The following is a 26,302-nucleotide window of genomic DNA, read 5'->3' as shown; positions in this document are numbered from 1 at the left end:
TCCAGTTTAATTTTTGGCCAATGGCTGGAACCATTGTGCGTTCTTTGGAACCTAATTTCTAGAGAAATATATTGTAGCCCCAATGAAGACTAAATACTAAATTGCAGTCAGTTATGTAGGATAATGCGGCTAAAAACCCTGAATATACCGAAAATCGAGCGATATCGTTGTATGAGGGCTATATCAAAACGTGGACCCATATAGCCCATTTTCAATACCAAACATCTTAGGATTAATATATATCTCTGTGTCAAATTATTAAACTTTATCTTAAATATTACGAGCTGTATCTTGATTTCAACAGACGGACGGACATGGTTATGCCAGCAGAGATGAATCGTACAGGTCGATTTTCCTACTCCCTGCTCCTCCTCACGATGAGAAGGTGTTTCAAGTTGCCCAACACAAACAATTTAACATCGAAATTTTAACATGAAAATTTAACATCGTTGAAGCCACGGTTTACCCCTTTATAACTCGCGAATAGTGGTTTTATATTGTATAATTTAAATGCTTTTGGATAAAATGAAATGTTTTCAGACTTGGCAAAAAATATTGGCCTTCAAAGTTGATTTGCGTGGAAGCTGTGGTTATATGTATGTCAAAAAATGGGTAAAAATGGGTTGAAGCCAACGTGACTTTTTTTGTTTTCTCTCGATTTGTGATTAAACCACACTTTTCCCAATTTTCCTGTCAAAGTGAAAGTAGAAGCCAACTAAATAAGGATCATCCCACCAATGTATAACTTTTCAAAATTTGATCTGCGTCTACCATTAAATTATGCTGACATTTTGAAGCCAGATTTTAAGTGTTTTTTGAAATTTTCTTATAATTTCGTTCCGCAAACAGGTTTTTCAAAAAATCATATATAGGAATGAAGAACTCATGATTCTGATTTATTTGATATATGTGTCGCGAATGAAGCCTACACAGCTTCAGAGAAATCTGTATCCAAATACGTAAATTTTGTGCGAACAAATTTCTAAAAGTCATATATTTCGGGCCTAATTTGTACAATTAGCATTCGATTTACTCGTGCATGATTGCAAATTTTTGATTTTTACGTTGCGGATCTAATAAATTATTAATCGTTAAAATCCATCTACTAAAACGCGAGATAGGAGAAATTCCAAGGTAGGAAAATCACCTAATATTGTTTTTGAAAATATCGCGCATTTTATCGCGTATTCTGTCGGCCGCTTGCACTACTTTGAAAAAACTAGTGCAGCATCTTCCTTTTTGCGGAAACAGAGATTTAAAAACTTCACTGATAAGAGAACTACATTAATTTTATCCCAAAAATAGTGTGTGATGCTACATCCACGGTTCTTGACTGATTGCCTTGAAATAGGTATATGTATATCGATGCAGATTTTCATGGTGACACTAAAACCGGATGCGGAACGAAATTGTATGAACTTTGCGCAAATTAGCGATGTTTTATAGTTTTTTTAATGCTAAGATGGAGCTGATGCTACATCTTAGCGTCCAAATTATATTTCGAAAAATATATACAAATTTAAAGATATGGTCTTGCTGTACATGAAAATCACATGCGGACAAAACAATTTTGATAATTACACGATTTACACATATTTTAATAATGCATATAAGTTAAAGCGGTTTATTTGAACTCTATTTCAATTTAAGAAGTCTAATGATTTATTTCAACAACCCGATAACTTTCCTCAATGGGAAACCTTCTATGTGAATGTAGATAAAGCAAAATCCGCCCATTTTCTTGGGAGTTTCAAGACAAATAAAAGAAGTACTCCTACAGAATTTTTCCAATATTTTAAACTCTAGAATGCATGTGAAAACTATTATTCCAAACCAAAATTTGTTTTTTGTAACACAAATATGTGCTTATTTTGGCTATAATATCCTAACTACTATCCAGATGATTATAAGTTTGGTTTCATTTGATTCCACGTGAAGTCTTTCTTTAAAACTGTTACTTTTTTGTAATTTTGGACGGGTAAATAGGCAGAGCCAGAACAGGCAGTGCAACAGAACAGCCATGGTGGCTCTTGACCTAAGGAAGGCCTTCGATACCGTCAACCATGCCAAGCAGTTCAAGCACTTCTTCTATCTTAGGAATATGAAAATATCCGCCGGTAAATCCACTGCCACGCTGTTCTCCACTTGGACGGTTGAAATTAGGCTCCCACTGAACATATTAGTCTATGGTGTCCGACCAACTACCCCAAAATATTGGGTGTAACGGTCGATAGCATGTTTAGATCGTCCGCGCAGCCACAGTTATTTGCGATAAAATCAGAAGTAGGAACAAGCTCCTCACTTGGTCCTCAGCACTTGGGGTGCTGTCAGAAAAACCTTGTTGTCCTCTTACAAAGCAAAAGGCCGATCTGTGGTAAGCTATGCGCACCAGCGTGGCATGCAAATTTTAGCACTACGCAGTGGAAGAATATTCTAATCTGTCAGAATAGTGCACAGGGTTGCCTCACCCAGGCACGTCAATAGCGATCGTCATGATGTAGAGAGAGAGAGAGAGAGCGGTACAAACTAGAACCTGTAGATCAACGAGCCTCGGAGCCTAGCTTCTATGGTTGCTATATCAAAGCGATACTTGGGTGAAGTAGGTAAATATCGGTCCTGACCGGATTTAACCTGACATGATTTATCTTTATTTCTCATCTCATATGGACACTGACTTCCCCGTGGTGTGGTGGCGAGTTGTCTTTAACACCCGTTAAAGGTAAGTGAGATAACATGTGCCGCGCGTTCACCCATAAGAACGTAAAAAAAATTGGGTTTGGGCGTCGTGTTAGTACCCGCCCCTAGAAAAAATCAGCCTACTAAAAAAACGAAAGAAAAGAAAAACAAACCCCTCTAAAGTTGACGACCCCTCACACGTTTTAAAGACCATGATCTACGAATCTGCAGCTGGAATGTTTGCCCTCTTTATAGAGGAGCTGCAATTTACGCATTGCCAGATGTACTTGAAAACTACAAGACCAACATTACTGCCTTACTGGAAAATACGATGGATCGGGAAAGGCATCGCAACAACTCCTAAAGTTGACGAACTGTGTTATAGCTGCCATGACACAAAGCATGAGTCTATCTCCAGTTCCAGGAAAATGGCTGCGACGATGAAACGTAGCCACAGATCCACTGGAGTTAGATGAGTAGGTTTGGAGGGGCAGTTGAAAAGGTGCGTTGTGTCGTGCGGACCCATGCCGCATACTGGCAGATGTCCTGCACGGCGCGATCGATTTCCGCTCAAGAAGAATTTAGGCGACTACAATATCCCGAGCGTAGTTGAGCCAAAACTACTTTGATTTGTCGTGGCAGCTGACGCTCCTCAGCTGCGATTCACACTATATTTGTTTATGGCCTTAGCAACTGCATTTAAACCTGCTTGATATGCATGTAGATCTAGGGGTTCTCTCCTGTATCGTTGGACCTCTCCCTCTAGAGCGTGGATATCCTTCCTGATGTGCCTGAACGTGTCGGGCCTACCCACCAGATGGTGATAGGGATGGCTCTCACGGTAACACCCAAGCAAGTACTGTGACGAAAGCATATCATTGTGTTGCTGTACTGCAAGAATCTTTGGCTCCTCATGTAGATGGTCCACTGAAGACTTGAGGAGGCACCCTGTTGCTGTTCTCAGGGAGGCATTCTGACAGGTTTGAGTCTTTGTCCAATTCGTATTACATAATCTCGGGGACCAAACTGGAGCCGCATAGCTTACCACAGGTAGGTTTCTTTATCTGCACTCCAAGTGCTGCCGGTTAGGGACTTGAGGACCTTGTTGGAATTCTGCTACCGCCGACCACGACATTAAATTCTCTTCCAAACTGCACTGTCCATGTGATGAACAGAGTGGTTGTAGATTTTGTGGCAGAAATCTGCATATTCCTCGAGTGGAAAAAGGTGGTAAGATCGGTTAAATAGGTGTTCAGTCTCTCACAGATGTCATCAGGGAATGTACTTGACGCCAGGAGCGTGCAATCATCCGCATACATTACGACCTCGATGCCGTGTGGAGTATGCAGAATACAGGAGTGGTAGATGTTAAACAGTTCCGGATATATCACCCCACCTTATGGAATTTCCTCTTTCACTCTACGGGGTTTGGACTTCTTGTTCCTGAATTCCACGTACGACTGGCGTCCAAACATATACCATCATCATCACTGAGTTCTTGACAAATATATGTGGAGATGGCGTGCAGCGCTGTTGTCGTGCTGTGTTGCTTACGGAATCCATGCTGATGATCGGCAACCTGATAGCTATTTCTGATACTGGGGAGGACTAGTCCTCAAGGGTCTGTGCTACGGGCGACAAAAGCGAAATCGGCCTGTACAATTCACTTTTGCTGGCATCCTTGCCTGGCTTCCGTAGTGGGACCACCCTGCCCATTTTCCAGACTTCGGGAACAATGAGGGTGGCTAGCGACAAGTTGAGAACTTTAGTGAGATACTCCACTTCCTGCTCATCCAGCTGCTTCAGCATTACCATGGAGATTCCATCAGGGCCCAACGCTTTGTATGATTTAGCGTTGGCAACATCATCCATTGTAAACTGCGGTGGTTCATCCTCGGCAGGAAGAGATCTGATACGACGCAATACTCTTATCTTCGCCCTGTCACTCTTGGGGTGCTCGACAAACTGTCGATTGGAATAACTTGCGCACCTCTTCGGGTCAGTCAACGAAACGTCGCCAAACGTTGAGAGTTACTTAACCGTTACCCACAATTCACTTATACTGGCTACAACGTTGCAACTCTTCTGAGGATTTAACCACTTGCTCCGCTTCTCGCCGACCAGCATGTTAACTTCCAGTGTCACCTCCCTGACTCTGGGGTCATTGGGGTTGGCTCACCACGCTCATTTGCTAATCCCGTCGCCTCTGCTGGGAAGTTTGGTCTTACTTCCGGTATTCGACCAGCAGGGATATGGCGAGCGGCTGCGGCAGTGATGATGTCTCGGAACGTCCATTCCGCTACCGAACATCAGAAGAATTGGGCAATTCTCTGAAGCGGTGATTGGTGAACTCTCTGAAACTTTCTTATGATTGACGAATGTGCGGCGTTCAGAGGTGATGAAAGCGGTTGGTCTTCTAATGAAGACAATTAAGGGGAGATGATCTGATCCAAGGGAAATGACGCGTTGCCAGGTAACGTCATTTGTCAGACCAGGTGACACGATGATTATGTCTGGCGAACTGTGACACTCTCCTCTAATCCTTGTAGGGGCGTCCTCATTGATCGTGCAAAACTTAGAGCTATCAATCTGCTCAGCCAGCATCGTACCCCTCTGGTCGTTTCCGAGAGCCGAATGCCACATCTCATGATGCGCATTAAAGTACCCCAGGACCAGACGATTATGACCTTCCAAAAGCGGATGTCAGGCTCGTAATCTGTGATACAGCTATTTCTCGGCGGGATGTATACGTTCAGCAACTCTATCTCGGCAGTTCCACACCTGATTCCATGTACGGGTCATTAGAGAGAGGCTCAAGCGAGATAGGTTTTTATTGGACAGACTTGTGCAATAGGAAAGCTAATCCCCGACTCATGAAATCTACTATTTTCTCGATCTTACCTCGGAGTCCATTGATATTAAATTGCAAACAGGATGCATTTTCTGGGTTAAAGGCTGCGTGAGCTGTTGCCGTCGAGGGGACTGCGGGGAGTTTCATAATCTGACGACGAGGGTGTTTCGTAATCCGATGACGAATCACTGGGGACTGTATTCACGCAGCATGCAGCAACATAGTCCCTGTCGTAGTCTCTCACGTGGACATGTACATATGTTGTAGTTGGTCCGAGAGATTAAAACATCTAGTCTTCAGCTTCACCCAAAATTCTTCAACATTAGTTTTATTTGCGCTCATACTCCAACCGAAGACAAGGACGAACAGATATAATTAAATATATTCTAAGAGTGCTTAAAAGAAACTTAAGACCGTTGTCCCCCCCCCCCCCCCCTTGGCATTAAAATGTTATAAACGATTTAAATGCCAAAAATAGATAGATGGAAAACATTCATCGAGCGTGTTTGATGCACGATCGTTTCGAGGAGCAAACATAGATTCGGACCACTACTTTGTTGCAGCAAAAGTACGTACCCGTCTAAACGTTGTAAATGAAGCACGAACAGATACAACGCGGAAATTGGACATCGGCGGGCTGCAAAAAACAACAGATGGACACAGCATATTCCACTCAACTAGTCCAATTGTTATTGAAAGCACTCCTCGTTCCAGTAACATATCAGCACAATGACAAAATATTGCCCACACCTTGCAAACTAAATGCCGCTAAATCCATACTTGGATACTAGAAACTGCCACCAAGGAACCCATGGTATGACCAGGAGTATCGTGCTGCTACCGAACAGAAAAATGCGGCATATAGGGCTACATTAAAAACAGTAGCAACGGGTAGCGCACGAGATAGGTATCAGGAGAAAAGGAAAGAGGAGAAACGTATTTGCGGCAGGAATAAGAGAGAAATGGAAAAGGGAGAGTGTGAAAAAATCAAGATGTACAGGAGCCAGAATGAAGTCCAAAAAATTCTACCAAAGAGTGAAACATCAAACTGATGGCTTCGGTACAGGCACATCCTGCTGTAAAAAATTGGTAATTTGGTAACTGATACAGATAGTATGCTCGGGATATTGAAAGAACATTTTTCCAAATTGATGGTATCAAATACGAACGAAGATACCACAGATCCAATCCCAAAAGATGGTATTGAATGTATACCGCCCGGCCAAAATGAGGTAAAGACAGCAATGAATCCGCTGAAGAATAGCCGAAAGCGACAAGGAAGGTGTATGCATCAGCTAGTTAGCACCATCTGGCAGGATGAACGAGTTCCCGACTATCGGAGCGTAATCATTCATTCTTGTTTAGTCCACAAGAAGAGAGATTAGACTGAGTGCTCCAAATACAGGGCCATAAATCTTCTCCCTATTGCATACAAGATAGTATCCGGCATATTGTGAGCGACTATAGCCTATGGTCAATGAAATAATTGGACCCTCAGTGCGGCTTCAGATCGGGCAATTCCAATACTGACCAGATATTTACCTTGAGACAAATCCTGGAAAAGGCCCAAGTAATGCAGATCGACACCTACCAGCCCCCTAGAAATCCGTTGTGAAAACAAGAAGTGGTGCCCGTTTAAACTTGAAAATCTTAGAAAACCCGTTTTTCACTATTTTTACTGTTATAAAACAAAAATGGCGCACGAGATAGGTATCAGGAGAAAAGGAAAGAGGAGAAACGTATTTGCGGCAGGAATAAGAGAGAAATGGAAAAGGGAGAGTGTGAAAAAATCAAGATGTACAGGAGCCAGAATGAAGTCCGAAAAATTCTACCAAAGAGTGAAACATCAAACTGATGGCTTCGGTACAGGCACATCCTGCTGTAAAAATTTGGTAATTTGGTAACTGATACAGATAGTATGCTCGGGATATTGAAAGAACATTTTTCCAAATTGATGGTATCAAATACGAACGAAGATACCACAGATCCAATCCCAAAAGATGGTATTGAATGTGTACCGCCCGGCCAAGATGAGGTAAAGACAGCAATAAATTCGCTGAAGAATAGCCGAAAGCGACAAGGAAGGTGTATGCATCAGCTAGTTAGCACCATCTGGCAGGAAGAGTGCTCCAAATACAGGGCCATAAATCTTCTCCCTATTGCATATTGTGAGCAACTATAGCCTATGGTCAATGAAATAATTGGACCTCCAGATGATGTATAACAATTCTTGCAGATTTTCTAAAATAACTCCTCCAGATATTATATAAGATGGCCCCCACGTCTTCTACAAGCTGACCTCCAGCCCTTCTATAGGATGACATTCAGGTGTTCTATAAGAAGTCCTTCAGATCTGCTATGTGAAGACATTCAGGTCTTCTATAAGAAGTCCTCCAGTTTTTCTATAAGAAGACCCTAGCTTTTCTATAAGAAGACCCTAGGTTTTCTACAAGAAGACCCTAGGTCTTCTATAAGAGGCTTTAAATGTTCTAAAAGAAGACCTCCAGATATTCTATAAGAAGACCTTCTATGTGAAGACCCCCAAATCTTCGAATAGTAGACCTCCAGATATTCTATGAAAAACCTTCATGTCTTCTATAAGTAGACCTCCTGGTCTTATGCTTTTCTATAAGAAGGGTCCCTGCTCTTCTATGAGAAGACCATCTGGTTTTTTATAAGAAGGTCTCCTGCTCTTCTATGAGAAGACGTCCTGCTTTTCTATGAGCAGACCTCCTGCTCTTATATAAGAAGACCTCCTTCTCTTCTATAAGAATACCTCCTTCTCTTCTATAAGAATACCTCCTGCACTTCTATATGCAAACGTCCTTCTCTTCTACGAGAAGACGCCCTGCTCTTCTATGAGCAGACCTCCTGCTCTTGTATAAGAAGTCCTCCTTCTCTTCTATAAGAAGACTTCCTGCCCTTCTATATGCAAACGTCCTGCTCTTATATGAAAAGACGTCCTGCTCTTCTATGAGAAGACGTCCTGCCCTTCTATATGCAAACGTCCTGCTCTTCTATGAATAGACGTCCTGCTCTTCAAGGAGAGGACCTCCTGCTCTTCAAGGAGAGGACCTCCTGCTCTTCTATAAGAAGACCTCCTGCCCTTCTATATGCAAACGTCCTGCTCTTCTATGTGAAAACATCCTGTCCTTCTATGAGACGACCTTTTGCTCTTCCAGGAGAAGACATCCTGCCCTTCTATGAGAGGACCTTCTGCTCTTTTATGAGAAGACGTCCTGCTCTTCTATAAGAAGACCTCTTCCTCTTCTATAAGGCCTCCTGGTCTTCTATAAGATGACATTTAATTAAAAACTTGAATATTTTAGTTTTTTTTTTTCTTTAAATACATTCTATGCCATATGGCATAGTGTCCAAAAACCACTTTTCCAAACAAAATGTTAAAAAATTAGTTTTGATTATTCATATAGTGGGCTTAAGTATATATAAAATTGGAAAAATATATTTTTCAGATCAAAAACAAAAAAGAAGCACCGAAAGGGTTAAGGTTTTTTCCTTCCATACAAATCGTCCCGGCATAATGTACATAATTAAGTTTTTTAGTTTCATTACTGGAAAACTTTGTCCATATTTACATTAGGCAATTTCCCTTGCGGCAATTGTCATTTTGATGGAGAGAGAGGTGAGACACCCTTTTTACTTCTCAACACCCTTTCTCACCGACAAACTGGCAATTACCGCAAGGAAAATTGTCTAATGTAAATATGGACTTTTTACAGAACTATTAAGTCTTCGATGTCAAAACACTGTTCAATACGTCAATATAAAATGCACACATACAAACATATTTACATTTGTGTGTTTACATACAAAGTATTCTTGTGCGTTTTTTCATTGTTTGTTCGACAATGCCAAACATTAATCAATCAATAAAAAGAACAATGGGCAAAGTTAAACTTTCACTTCTACTTTTTTAATGATGAGAGCAATAAATATTCTTCGCTTAGCATGAAGTGAGGAAAATGTGGCGGAAAAGATTGAAGTTCACATTGATACCGAACAATTACGACTTTCATAGCAAGGTCAGACAATTAAAGGTGGATTATTGCTTTTGCAGCAGCCGGCGACAATACATCAAGGAGAATACGTGGGATTGAAATTTTAAATTTTAATGGATGATAATTTAAGGTGGGTGTTATTTTTATTGAAATTAGGAAAGCATTACGGGCGAATTTTTCGTTAGATGGGGACGATTTAAAAAATCGTTAAAGCAGACAGATATGGACCTTAGTGTACAAAATTGACATATGTATGTTGAAACTGAGGTATGTGGTTTTTAACCCCCCGAACCATAAGTTTTGAACGCATTTCTGTAAAATCAACTGTTTTAGCACGATTCACCAAGGGATTTAAAATAATTATTTGAGGGGAAGCTGTGGCCGTATTAATGTAAAAGAATAGGAAAAATACGTTGAAGGTAACGATTTTTGTTGTGTTCATTTGCAATTAGTTGCTTTACAACACAATGTAGTACTTACTGCTCAGAGAAGAAGTTAAAGAATAGACTTTAGAGATGAGGTTTCTAATGTATGATTTTTTTAATATATCCACTATATGTACCTGAAACGCATGCTGACATTTTGAAGACTGAAAAATGGGGTTTTTTGAATTTTTGCTCTAATCGGGATTTATCAAAAAGCTTAATATGTGATTGTAGTACTTGCGATTGCAAATTTTCACAGGTAAAGCTCGAGAGTATCCGCGCAATCCACTCCCAAAGTAGAAATTTTTGTGCGTAAATTTTTCAAAAAAACCTATTTTTTGGTTCAAATTGTACAACTGTCATACGATTTCCGTAGAAACCCTCATGAATTTAGTTTTTTTTTTTTTTGCATTCCGAATATAATATAATAATATAATAAGCATTCCGAATATAATAAGCCACGGCGCATGTAAATCCATCCTCTAGATCGGCGGAAATGATACCCCTCAAATTTCGAAAATCTGCAAAAAATGTTTTTGATAATATCGAGTATTTAGACGCGTTTTAGATGTCTCATTACTACTTAAATAAATAGAGCGATACGCCTGCTTAAAATTTGGGAAACCAGAGATTCAAAAACTATCGCGAATCCGGAGATATAATAAATTTTTCCTGAAAAATGAGTGCGATGCTACATCCACGGTTCTTGATGGATTGCACTGAAATGGCACAGAATGCTAAATTTTTTAATGGTGATCATTGAAATCGGATCGCATAAAATGTAAATGTATTTCCTGGAAATTATGGTTATTCTGCTGTTTTTTGCAGCCTAATATGCAACAGATGCTACATCGTGGAAGCCAAATAGAATTCCACAATGTGTATATCAAATAAAAAGAATTGATTCGCAGTGTTGGAAAATCGGATGTCATTGATGATGTCATTTCCACTATTACGCTGTTTATGTGTGTTTCAAGTGTTTTCAGATTTAATATAACTTTATTTTAACCCACTTAAAGCCACTCGTCGTTTAAACGCCACAAAAAATAGTTGCACAAATAGACGTGAAACTCGGGTATTTTCGCATAATTTTGGCGGTTTTTTGCATGTTGTTATAGTATTGTCTGTTAGCTTTCATTCGCCCTTATAAAGCTTTCTTCGGTCTTTACATTTCCACGCATATGGCCTAAAACGCAAGGAATTCCGAAAAATCGTTTTTTTGTCATTTTCGACATTTTGTGAAATATAATATATGTATGCGTTTAAATATACATGGTAAAATTCAAATTTCCTTTACAATTCCATCGAGAAAAAAATTAAAAAAATGTTGACAAGCACATTCACGATTTTTGTTACATGGGTTAAGAAAAAAATCGTGGTTTCAAATATGTTCGCGTTCACAAAATTGGATGCTGCGCCCAAAAGTTATGGGGGGTTTTATTCCCTTATAAAGAAAAAATATTTAAAAATTCCCTTTGTATTGCAATACCAAAATGTATATATAAATCGGTAACAACATTTAATATCTATCCGTAGACGCCTATATATTAGCTAAATTTATTTTCATTTTCGCGGAAAATCAAAAAATAATGAAGGAATCTTGGAGTAAATTTTATTTATTCTTACTCAGAGTCCATAAAAATCTCTAAAAAATAAATTAAAAATACGTACAGAATCTTGACAATGTCCAGAAAAATGTGAGACCAAAATTTTATTGATTAGGATTTTAAATTGCATATTGCAGCTACAACAAAAGACAAAAGTTTATTGTTGGAACATTATTTCAAGAATATATTTTTTGGTTTAATACGAAAAATTTGAGAAAATTTTTTGGAGTTATTCTACTATTTCGCTAAATTTCCTAGCAAAACCTGAATTATTTTGCTAAAACCTCTTCAAGGAAAATAGTTTATCATCGTGAAAGTATATTTGCATAGTGTGATAAGCAATAGAATTAGGAAATAAAGAGTGATATTGATATTACAATCAAAGAAAAAACATAAAAGTTAAAAACCGTATAACGCGCGAAATAGTTAAAATCAGTTGAGGCGCATGTGCTTTTCGCATAGAGCGAGTGCATCTCTGTCAATATGTTTGCATTTTTCCATGTTTCATTTAACCGCAAAAGTGTGCCATCAGTTGCATCTTACTACACCAAAATGCTTCATGTGGGTAAAAATAACGCGATGTTCATATGATTATAAGGCGCATCCGATTTCAGTGACCCCCTGTTAAAAATACGTCAATAAGACAAATTTTATACAGATTCGTCAAGAACCGCGGATGTGCTACCTGATTCTATTTTTTGTTAAATACGAATACTACTCCCGAATCTCTGAAATTCATGACACACCTTTTTGACAAATATTATAATCGTGTATAAAGGATTCCATTTATGTAAAAAAATTTAAGGGCAATCGCGGTTAAGTATGCGGATTAGTCAAAATAAAATGTTGCTTATTTTCCTATTTTCATTGTATCTATATCAGCGGTTTTAGTGGATGGATTCGATCGCGGTAGGTCTCATTGAATCCGGCGCGGAAAAAAACTAAAATCACGCGGGGTTCAAGGGTACCTGAGTCATAGTTGTAAATTTTGAAGCCAAAAAATAGGTTTTTAAACAAAAATTACGCACCAAAAATTCGACTTTGGACTCCTATTACTAGGGAGCTGTGGGGAGCACACTCATGAGATATACATCAAACGACGTGGAATCACGAGTTCTACAATCCAATAAATAGATTAGGTCATTATCCGGTTGCGCCCTCCAATTATAAGAAAAATTCAAAAAACCCCGATTTCAAAACTTCAAAATGTCAGCATCGATTTAAGAGGGATGCACTGTATATATCGAGAAGTCACACATTAGCATCATGTTGCCCAAGGGGTATTCTTCAATCCTTTCTTTGAGCTCAGGTCTGAATTTTCCCTCGTCTGACCAGAAATCAAGAAAAAACACAAAAAAGCTTGCTAACTTCAACACATTTTTACCCATTTTTTTATATTACCACCAACGCAGCTTCCACGAAAATTATTTGTTATGGTCCATATTATAAGATCGTGGCTAAAACACTTCAGTTCATGTAAATATATTCATATTTTATAAAATATATTAACAATTCGCGACTTATTAAATGGTGAACCTCAACTTCAACGATTGTAAAACATTTTTGAATATTACCACATATATATGCGTTAAAAAATCTATATATGGGGAATTCCAAGTGAAATCGGACAGTTCGGAGAAAAGTCATTTTTGATTTCAATTGTTTTTGGTTCAATTAATGCTCCTAGCCAACAGAACATTTTAGTATATTTTAAAATTTTTTTTTGACCAACGATACAGAGATATCGCCTATTGAAATTATCACATTTTTAAAGAACTATGTCCAAATAAATACTCATAACTTCTTTAATATTGGTCCAAATGGGACCATCTTTTTTTTGAATTGTTTGTTTTTTCATCAGCTATCGAAAGAAATACTTAAAAGAGAAATGCACAGTGGTCTTCAATGCAATTTTCGGGATTTAATATTTAAAATCAATTTTTAAATATGATTGTACCCTTCGATTTTTTCAAAAAAATTATATGTTAAACTACGTTCAATTACAAAAATTTTAAGCTCTAAATCGTAATGGGATGCGAATAAATACTATTTTTTCTGAATTTTTTAAAATTTGTCAATTTAATTTTTCCTTTATACCTTTGTCCAAAATTTGTATTTCCTGTATTTTTGAAGCTAAGAGTACATATTTATCATTATATGTTATATATTTATCATAAAAAATAGAGAAAAAAATGCACAGTGGGCTTTAATGGAATTTTCGCTGATGCATTTTCAAAATCGAAAAATGACGCAGTTTTTAAGATGCTTGAGATAAATTCATAAATATAAAATCAAAACAAATATTTATAAATGAAACTTTTAATTTTTTTAATAAAATAATACATTTTAGACAAAGGTATAAAGGAAAAATTAAATTGACAAATTTTAAAAAATTCGAAAAAAATAGTATTTATTCGCATCCCATTACGATTTAGAGCTTAAAATTTTTGTAATTGAACGTAGTTTAACATATAATTTTTTTGAAAAAATCGAAGGGTACAATCATATTTAAAAATTGATTTTAAATATTAAATCCCGAAAATTGCATTGAAGCCCACTGTGCATTTCTCTTTTTATTTCTTTTTATTTCTTTCGATAGCTGATGAAAAAACAAACAATTCAAAAAAAAGATGGTCCCATTTGGACCAATATTAAAGAAGTTATGAGTATTTATTTGGACATAGTTCTTTAAAAATGTGATAATTTCAATAGGCGATATCTCTGTATCGTTGGTCAAAAAAAAATTTTAAAATATACTAAAATGTTCTGTTGGCTAGGAGCATTAATTGAACCAAAAACAATTGAAATCAAAAATTACTTTTCTCCGAACTGTCCGATTTCACTTGGAATTCCCCATATATATAAAATAGAAAAATGTTTGTATGTTTGCTTGTTTGTTTGAAATTTATAGACTCAAAAGCCGCTGAACCGATCTTGCTGAAATTTTCAGGGTATATTACTACATCGCCTGAAAGTAACATAGGCTATAAAAAGTTTCGAAATTCCGCTCTGATCTGGAGATATAGCATCAGAATCGGAGGTACCTCCAAAAAATTTAAACTTTGTATGCAAATATCTAAAGAACGGTTACAGATACAGACTCCAATTTTAAATGTGTGATGGATTTTAGCCTAAAAATAAATGTGCCAAAATATATCGAAATCGGTCCAGATTTGGATATAGATTCCATATATATTTTCGTCCGATTTTAAGTATTTGATGTACCAAAAGCGCTATATATGTCAGATTCTAATGAAATTTGGAATGTGTGACGGAATTTGGCCTATAAGTAAATGTACCAAACTATATCGAAATCGTTTCAGATTTGGATATAGCTCCCATATATATTTTTGTCCGATTTCAAGTATTTGGTGTACAAAACACGCTATACATACATGTCCGATTTCAATGAAATTTGGAATGTGTGACGGAATTTGGTCTATAACTATATGTTCCATTATACATCGAAATCGGTTCAGATTTGGATATAGCTCCCACATATATTTTCGTCTGATTTCAAGTATTTGATGTACCAAACACACTATATATGTCCGATTTCAATGGCATTTGGAATGTGTGATAGAATTGGCCTATCTATATATATATAAAATTGAAATTTGTTTGTACGTTTGTTTGTTTGTTTGTGCCTTATATACTCGAAAACCGCTGAACAGATCTTACTGAAATTTTTAGGGTACATTGCTACATGGCCTGGAATGAAAATAGGCTATATCATTTTTTTGAAATTTCGCGTTGATCTGGAGATATAGCATCAAAACCGGAGGTACCTCCAGAAAATGTAGAATTCGTATGCAAATATCTTTAGAACTATTACAGATACAATCTCCAAATTTTGTATACAGATACAATCTCCAGAATTTGATGTAGAAATAAATTTACCGATTTATATCAAAATCGGTTCAGATTTGGATATAGCTCCCACATACATATATTTTCGGCCGATTTCCTTATTTTATGTACCAAACATGCTATTTATGTCCAACTTCAATGAAATTTGAAATGTGTGACGGAACTTGGTCTGGAAATAAACGTGCCAAATTATATCAAAATCGGTTCATATTTGGATATAGCTCCCATACACATATATTTTCGGCCGACTTCCTTATTTAATGTACCAAACACGCTATATATGTCCAATTTCGCTGAAATTTTGAATGTCTGACGCAATTTGTTCTAGAAATAAATATGCCAAATTATATGGAGATTGGTTCAGATTTGGATATAGCTCCCATATACATATATTTTCGGCCGATTTCCTTATTTTATGCACCAAACACGCTATATATGTCCAATTTCGCTGAAATTTAAAATGTGTGATGGATATTGACCTAGAAATATATGTGCCAATTTATATCAAAATCGGTTCATATTTGGATATAGCTCCCATACACATATATTTTCGGCCGACTTCCTTATTTAATGTACCAAACACGCTATATATGTCCAATTTCGCTGAAATTTTGAATGTCAGACGCAATTTGTTCTAGAAATAAATATGCCAAATTATATGGAGATTGGTTCAGATTTGGATATAGCTCCCATATACGTATATTTTCGGCCGATTTCCTTATTTTATGCACCAAACACGCTATATATGTCCAATTTCGCTGAAATTTAAAATGTGTGATGGATATTGACCTAGAAATATATGTGCCAATTTATATCGAAATCGGTTCAGATTTGGATATAGCTCCTACGTATATTTTCTGCCGATTTTCCGCATTTGATACACTAAACACGCTATATATGTCCAAATTCGCTGAAATTTGGAATGTGTAACAGAACTTGCTCTAGAAATAAATGTGCCAAATTATATCGAAATCGGTTCAGATTTGGATATAGCTCTTATATATATTTTTGGTCGATTTTCCGCATTGGATGGACCAAACACGCTGTATATGTCCAATTTCGCTGAAATTTGGAATGTGTAACGGAATTTGGTCTAGAAACAAATGTGCCAATTATATCGAAATCGGTTCATATTTGGATATTGCCCCTATATATTTTTTCGGCCAATTTCCTGTAATTTATGCACCAAACACTGTATGTATGTCCAATTTCGCTGAAATTTGGAATGTCTGACGGAATTTGGTCTATACATAAATGTGCAAAATTATATCGAAATCGGTTATAATTTGGATATAGCTCCCTTATATATTTTCGGCCGATTTGCTATATTTTATGCACCAAACACGCTATTTATGTCCAATTTCAATGTAATTTGGAATGTGTGACGGAATTTGGTATAGATATGAATGTGCCAAATTATATCGAAATCGGTTCATATTTGGATATTGCCCCTATATATATTTTCGGCCTATTCCCTGTAATTTATGCACCAAACACGCTATGTGTGTCCAATTTCGCTGAAATTTGGAATGTGTGACGGAGACCGGATTTGGTGTAAAAATAAATGTGCAAAATGATATCTAGATCTGTTCAGATCGGAATACAGCTCCCATATATATTTTCATGTTTTTCTTACATATCGACCTTTTTGTAGAAAAGTAACTTATGTTGAAACTGAGGTATGGGGTACTGTAACTCGTGAACAGTTGTACTATACCATAACTTTTGAACGCATTTCGGTAAAATAAACTGTTTTAGCCTGTTTCACCGATTACGCATTTTTTGATGTATAACTCGGGCGTGTAGCCTTCAAAAGTTCACAACACTCTCAGCTTAAAGTCGACATTTTTGTGCGTAAATTTTTCTAAAAAAACAGTTTTTTGGATTCAAAATTTACAAATGCCGTTCGATTTCAGTGGAAACCCGCGTGAATTTAGTTTTTTATGTTCTGAATCTAAATCCGTCCACTAGATCGGTGGATATGATACCCCTCAAATTTCGAAAATCTGCAAAAAATGTTTTTGAAAATATACCGTATTTAGACGGGTTTTAGATGTGTTATTCCTACTTAGATAAATAGAGCGAAACGCATATTTAAAATTTGCGAAAACAGATGATGAGAAACGTTCACGAATACGGATATATAGTAGATTTCTTCTAAAAACTGAGTGCGATGCTACATCCACGGTTCTTGATGGATCGCATTGAAATGACATAGGATGATGTATTTTTTAATGGTGATCATTGAAATCGGATGCGCATAAAATGCAAATGTACTTCGTAGAAATTATGGGTATTTTACTGTTTTTTGCACCCTAACATGCAACTGATGCTACATCGTGGTCGCCAAATGGAATTTCACAAACTGTACACCAAATAAAAGGGATTGATTCGCTGTGTTGGAAAATCGGATGCGCATCATGTCATTTTCACTATTACGCGGTTTATATGCGTTTCAAATGTTGTAATATTCAATATAACATTATTTTAATGTTATGCCACAATTGGAATTCCCTGTGATTTAATATAATGTTCTAAAAATATTCGCCAATAGGAAAACTATAAGCGAAACATTTTTTTGCAATGGAATATCTTCATTATTGCGTGAAATTTGGACGAAAATGACAAAGAACTCATAAATTTTTTCTTCAACCTTTCCTATAAAACCATAAAAAAAATAAAATTAGAATAACATGATTTTTATTTTTATACCCTATACCACAATGTGGAAAAGGGTATTATAAGTTTGTTTTGGTAAAAATTCATGTAACACCGCGAAATATTCGTCGGAGACCCCCAATGTGGTATACCATTCTTCATATCTCGACGAGATAGAGCGATTTTGAGATGTGTGTCCGTCCGTCAGTCCGTCCGTCCGTCCGTCCGTCCGTCCGTCTGTCCATTATAAATTGTAAACACGCTCCAGGCCGCAATTATGGACCGATCGTCACGAAATTTTGTATGGAGGTCGGGTTCAGATCAAAATAGATCCCTATTCTTATTGGTGATGATCGTGAAATATTTAGCGGGTGAAATGGACCAAAAACATAATATTTATCCAATTTTCTAGCGGCTCTGTAGGTCTCAATAATAGTCCGATAAACACGTAATTTTAAATAAGGTAAGAGTATATCACAAGGAGAAGCTTGCAATTTGAGATGGCGATCGGATAATATTTAGAGGGTTAAATGGACCAAAACTTTTGTGTGAAAATTGTGAAAAATTTTGATATACAGCTTATATCTTAATTCCTGGAGGTGACATTCCGGACAAGTGAGATATACTTGAAAGTGGAACGCTTGACCTTTCAATTGATGCCAATTATGTTGGTGTGCATGCTCAGATAACAGAGTTACAGCCTAATATATCCCGTTATTTGTTTGTAGTGTAATAATATACATACTCGCTAGAAGTCGCAATTATACATCAATAGTCACGAAATTTTGCACCGGGTAAGAGTATAGGTCGAAAAAGATGCCTAAAATTTTGAATGATGATCTGATATTCTTTAGCGGGTGAAATGGACCATTACTTTTGTATGAAAAATATAAAAATTTTATTTTTGGTCGATATTTTAATTCCTTGAGGACATATATATTTCGCAAAGTAGCCTACATATGGAAAAACTACTGACCTTTCCTCTGATGTAAATTGCAATAAAGTGTTTGCTAGATAACGGGCCTACTGCCTAATATATATTGGGTTCTGTGTAGAGAACCACATTTCTATACCATGCTACATATTGTCTCTCCAATAGTTTATGTAACATCACGAAATATTCGTCCTAGATCCCTTATTTGGTATGCCAAAATTCATATCTCGACGAGATAAAGCGATTTAGCGGTGTGTGTCCGTCCATTAAAAATTGTAAACAAGCTTAAGGCAATTTGAACTTCAATAACAAATTTTTTAAGTAGATTGTGTTCGGGCCAGAATAGAAATGATTAGTTTATGGTGATGATCGTGAAATGTTCAGGGAATGAAATGCACCAAAAACAAAATTTTAACCAATTTTGTAGCGGCTCTGTAGGTCAAAATAATAACCCGCAAAATTTTAAACAAAGTTTGAGTTTATGATGAAGAAGAAGCGTACAAACCAACGTGAAGATCAGATAATACTTAGCGGGTTAAATGGACTGAAACTTTTGTGTGAAATTAGTAAACATTTCAACAACGTAGCGGTTAAACAACGGAAGTAGTAGTACTACATAAGTGGGTTTCATTACATTTTAGTTTGTGTGAACAAAATTTTCCTTTCCTGCTACAAAAATGTCTTGGTCATGCTAGATAACTTTTTGGTTTTGGTCATAAGTATTATACATTACATCTCTGATATTTGATAATTAAATTTTCACAATCATTGAAAAGAAGTTCCGTGGAGAGCGATTGCCCAGGGATAGTGGTATAGGGTATCCCATGGTCGGCTCCGTCCGACTATAGACTTTTCTTACTTGTTTTGTCATATTTTCTTTGAATTTTTGCAAATAACATGAATACTAAGCTCCAAACTTCACGACTTATGTTTCATTTTATTCCTCACAATGTCTGGATGCTGCTATAATTTTTTATATATATTTTTTGTAAGTATAAGCGCTATTGTTTCAAAAAATATGTTTGTAAATACGTGAAATTATTTAACAAATTTTATTTTTCGCGAATCCATTGAAGCTTTTCGAATTTTTTTTTTTTGCATCATCGCAAAGGGTGCGATTTCAGTTAACGATAATAGGATATAACTGCTTACTATATTAAGCCGCGATTTTTTTAGAATTTTTTCTAATTAGCATAATTAAAACCGCCATATCTTTTGCGCGCAACGATCAAAGTTGGTAACGAAAACAGATTTGGAATGAAGATTTTTTTCTTCATCTATGTACCAAAAATCATAGATGTAGTACCAAAAATTTTTTTTGATTTTTTTGAAATGGAAAAGACGATTTTAGACATTTTTGCTGATACATATGTCTAATTTGAATGAAATTTTGAAGATTTAGAAGTCATCATTATATACACAAGTACGAGTACTTATAGTTGAGAAGGAACTGACCAAGGCTACAGCATTAAATATTATATCTTTGAGAGACTTCTTAAGAATAATGTTTTAATATGATATAACTAAATCATTATTTGAGTAAAAATTTTGAATACGAGTGGGAGATATCACAATATGTTAATATGTATATGACCTGGAAATAATAAGTCCCATTTATAAAATAAATTACAATTATCCTCAAACCTAAGGTTCTCAAACCTGGTTCTATTCTTAATTTTATTCACTCCAAATCCAATCTGTACAAATAAAGAGAAACTAATATTGTAAGAGTATATAACTACCGTAGGAATACTTATAGTCGAAAAGGCTTTAGGAGGAGTGTTACCTCCTGAAACATACAAAAATACCATAGTAGCTCCAAAACAGCCCTGAATGGGTAGAGAACGCCTTCATATCTCCTATATTTATACGTTAAAATATTAAAAATGCATTGCATTATATTTTATTTAAGTCGGGGTAGCAAAGCACACCGGGTTCAGCTAGTTAATTATAAATGTTACACTCATATAAAGTGAGGGATTTGTTAGGAATATAGTAAAAGTATTTTCTCCATCAAAAAAGCGCTAAGTGGGTTAATTTACTGCCACGATTGAAATTCCTTGTGATTTAATACAATGATCTCAAAATGTTCGCCAATATGAAAACTATAAGGCAAAAATTGTTTGCAACCGAATATTTTCCTTATTGCACGAAAGTTTGACGACAAAGTGAAAGAACTCGAAACATTTTTTCTTTAACTTTTCCTATAAAATCAACAAATAACAAAATCAGAATAATATTATTAATATAATTATTATTTTTTATATTAATTTTAATATTATTTTTCCCCTCAAAGTTGCTTTGTATTTTTGCAAATAACATGAATATTATAGCTCCGACCTTCACGACATAGGCTTAATTGTATTTTTCACAATCTCCGGATGATGTCGTAATTTTGTTATATATATTTTGTAAGCATACGCGCTACTATTTCAAAAAATATGGTTGCAAATACGTAAAATTTTGTCATAAATTTGATTTTTCGCGAATCCATTTCATTATTTTTGCATCATCGCAAAGCCGCGATTTTATTGGAATTTTTTTTATACATTCAAATTAAAACGGTCATATCTTTTGCGCGCAACGATCCAGGTTAGTTACAAAAACATATTTGGAATGCAGTATCAAATATTTTTTTGATTTGTTTTAGAATGGAAAACTCAATTTTACAAATTTTTTCCCATACGTTTCACAAGTTAACCTGCCTACAAATTACTTTTGATTTTAAATATTTTTCTTTTGCTTTGGAGACTAGTGGAATCTTTTCAGTCATAGTTATCTATTTAAGGTATAATTAAGCTTTTCTTTTCTTATGTTCTCAAGTAGAGATACAAACTTTTTTTTGAAATTGGACGAGAATACTTTGCACAAGATTTACATGTCAATAGTACTTAATTAACACCTTCAGAAACTTTCTCAATTATAAACAAACCATTACACATCTATACCATCCACATTAAAAACCAGAAATGAATACTTATGTTATTTTCCGAGTAATCCCTGTTAATGACAACTCGAATGTTAATTTTAGAAATAAACAGGGATTTAGCAATCAAATGTGTTGTAAGTAATGCTTCGATGTTTTAACGATTTTAGACTTTGTAATTTTGGTTATTTAGCGGCTTGTTTGTGGTTGCTATTTGCTGTTGTACTTTTGCAGTCTGCTATTTGCTACAAGCAATATTTCCATTCAATGGCACTGAATGTAGTGGCAAAATGTGATGCGGGAAATTTGACACCGATTTGGTTGTCATTACTTTCATATCCATTTTTATACAGACGAACGAAGTAAGGTTTGTCAAAATGTAATCAACAAATGTTCATGGAACAAACTTTTTAATTGGCTCATAAACTTAAAGGTACCCAAATAAGTTGACTCAATTTTAAGGGAATATGCAGTAATGTGCCATTTATTTTTATTTTTGTGCAAATAATCAGTTGAGAGCGGCGATAATGATAACCGAACATGATATATACACACGGAGGAAAAATTGCCTCTCTAACATATGTCCCAAACATATTTTGCAGCAAACATATACTCGTATGGGAAATATTATCAATTCTTTCATATTCCATTTCCAAAAAAATTAAATTGTTCTTTTCGCGCTACATCAACGAGTTTTGGAACATAGGCGTTTAAGCCAAAGCTGGAATCCCTAAATGTCTCCCCACTTACCCTTTTACTAATAGTAGAAATCCCCAATGAACAAAATGTAGTTACGACCGAACATAATTGTACTAAAGTAATCAGAATCTAAGAGATAATATAGGCCATATTGTTATGTCCACTTCCTTTTTAAATTACTTCTTGTCTTTACAACACTTGGAGGAACAACACATGTAAACTACCCGTAAGAAACCATATCCGCAAAGTGAAATAAAATGTCTTATCCAACATATTGCAAATATCAATATAATTTGTAATACTTATTTCTAGACCAAATTCCGTAACACATTCCACATTTCATGGAAATTGGACATACATAGCCTGTTTGGTGCATAAAATACACGAAATCGGTCGAAAACATATCTGAGGCGATTTCAATATAATTTGGCATACTTATTTCTAGACCAAATTCCGTCACACATTCCAAATTCCATGGAAATTGGACATACATAGCGTGTTTGGTGCATAAAATACACGAAATCGAAAAATCAATATAATTTGTAATACTTATTTCTACACCAAATTCCGTCACACATTCCACATTTCATGGAAATTGGACATGCATAGCCTGTTTGGTGCATAAATTACACGAAATCGGACGAAAATTTTGAAAGTTCATGTTAGCGAAAATTTCTTATTTAGCAATGATTTAAACCTTATTTCGAACTTATGTTACTGATGAAATAAATTTCATTACTATTTTAATTAAAATGGTTCTTGTTTTTAGAACTTTTTTGAAAATAAATTAGATTTAATATATGTACAAATAAAAATCGCATATATGTATTTTTGGGCGTATTATACCCTCGGCATTTATGCTAACGAGGGTATATACACTTTCATAAGGGCAAAATGTGCCTCATCGAAATAATGGTTTTGGAAAATTTGGAGTTGATTTTGTTGATGGGTTATATCGGTCCACTCCTTCCGGTACCTCCCCCACAAAAGTTCGGAGTGTTCGGAAAATTTGTGCGCACGATAACCCTTGAAGGAAGTAATCGATATGGTACATACTTTGCAAATTGTGAAATTTCTGTCAGACTTAGATGACGTTCCAATATGGACTCAATCGGTCCACTCCTTGGGTACCTCCCACACAAAATTTCGGAAAAATTCATTTAGGACCTGTTCACGAATCGCTTTGATTTTTGTTGTAACAACTTGTATTCACTTCCCCCATATAACGGGATAAGTTTCATCAGGGGCAAGCTCATACTTCCTGAGAAAATATCCTGAAAGTTACAAAAAAGCCCTATGACACCGTATGTAGTGGTTGGAGCGCAAGATAACTCTCGAACGGATCTGCCGATCCGGTCCACAATTTGGTTTTAGTAATATTTTGTGCAAACTTAGTTTAAGTTCGAAGATAAGCCATATCGGTCCACTCCTTCAGGTACCTCCCCCACAAAAGTTCAAAAATGTGCGCGCGATAGCTCTTGATGGGAGTGACCGATTTGGTCCATACTTTACACATCCTAAAATAGCTACCAGATATAGATCAGGTTCGAATATGGACTATATTTGTCCACTCCTTCGGGTACCTCCCACACAAAATTTTGATAAATTCACTTTAAGACCTGCTTTCGAATCACTTTGATTTTTGTTGACGTAGCAACCGATTTGGTCCAAACTTTGGATCTCTAAATATTGTCGAAACTTAGTTTATGTTCAAATGTGGGCCATATCTGTCCACAATCCTTGTGGTACCACCTACACAAATGTTCAAAATTTTTGTGTGATTCGAGGATCCTTTGGACATTTTTACCGAAGGTTTTCCTAGTGGCTCTTTTTACAGCGATATTATGTTTTTCGTAGGCTAGTGTGGTAAAAAAGCCCTTTCTATCGACATCCCCGCAATTTTTTGAGTTTTAATCCTATCCATACTTTAGTCGGTGCATACGCCCAAAATTTTGAAAACCCCCTTAATTCATAAGTTTTTTTTATTCTATCTATCTGTCGGCCAAGCCGACTGATACTTTTTTACTTGTTTATAAAATAACCCACAACTACAGTGAATGTTATGTAATTCAGTGATATCACTTCGGTAAGTCCAAAAAAAGAGAATACAATCGGAAAACCTTAGCAATACCTTAACATTTAATTTTTTTACATGGAATGTTGAGATCCTTTCCTTTGTTTCCTACTTCACAAAATTTTAAAATCACGGCTTTAATTTTCCACTTCGATTTTATTGAGAAATTTATGGAAAGAAAATGGTATTAGTTTCTCTACTAATACCATTTTCTTTCCATAAATTACTCAATAAAATCGGAGTGGATTTATGCAGAGTTAACGTTTGGATATCATCGCGTTATCCACTAGTATTTTTTATATTTACTGGTAGAATTTAGGAGTTATATAAATAAAAAAAGCCGAGACACGAGAAACGATCGAAACGACATCGTCAATTCATTCGCTAACAATATTATTACCAATATTTGAAATCGAAGGTTTTCCTGCCACAAATTGAGCGACGAATGAATCGTTTTCAATTCATTATAGTACGTCGTTCTCGAACAAAATATTTGCAAAACTATCGAGAAACATTTAGCTGTGGTATGGTGAGTATATGAAAAATTTATTAATATTATTATACATATTAAATGCAATTTCTTTGTTGTGCAATAAAAAATTTCCATTAATCTTTTTGATTCAGTTAGAAAATTTCCAAAGTATAAAATCGTCATTTAATTTACTAAAAAGCACCATTACTTTAAGAAAACACAAATCACAAATTTATTTATTCACTTTACCGTCTTTACTCAACGATTGTCTTGGGAAAACTGAAGAAAAAATTCTATCTGACTTTCTCGCATAAAGAACAATAAACGCAACAACAACACACGCGTTTGGCAGCATACCTCTTACACACTACTAAAGCAAAGACAAACTTTTTATCCTTCCGTCGTCACTTCTACGTCTTCTATTGCACCATACACACAGCTCTTTATTTTGAAATAGGCGAGAGCCCACCCATAAAAATATGTTCTAACATAGGTTGTACTTCCCCAATATAAGGGAAATCTCAGTACGTTTTGACTTCATTCAATATGATACCTTATATGCAATATTTATTTCATCAAAATATTCACATTTTTATACGAAATCAAGTAATCTATTAAACTGAATTTATCGTCCCTAATTAGCTGTCCGCCACTGTATATCTTTACTTATAACTAGACATCGGATTTTAGCATGTTTTTTATTTCTTATCCGATTGGACTCAAATTTTGGATCTAGGCGTTTTGAGGGTCAATTTTCCGATATTTGGGGTCATATCAAAAACATGCAAAAAATATGCAAAATATATGCAAAAAAATATGCAAAATATATGCAAAAAATATGCAAAATATGCAGAAAATATGCTAAATATGCAAGTGTTTTTTTGACGAAAATCGTCAATTTAATTTGGAAAATCATCGAAAAAGCGTTCTAAATTACGTTTTTTGCCGTTTAACATAGTTTTTTGCAGTTATTATGTTATTGAGACTCTCCAGATATTCCACCGCAGCAATAAATCTGGACTAATAAGACTTAAATCAGTTTTCACAAGGTGAGAAAATGTGAAATAATCCAGCATTCCTATTACAACATA

This window comes from Musca autumnalis, unplaced genomic scaffold (assembly GCF_047663935.1).
Source record: "Musca autumnalis isolate F117 unplaced genomic scaffold, ASM4766393v1 scaffold_3, whole genome shotgun sequence".
Classification (NCBI taxonomy): Eukaryota; Metazoa; Arthropoda; class Insecta; order Diptera; family Muscidae; genus Musca; species Musca autumnalis.
The sequence above is the reverse complement of the archived record's forward strand: the minus strand, read 5'-3'. Positions refer to the sequence as shown.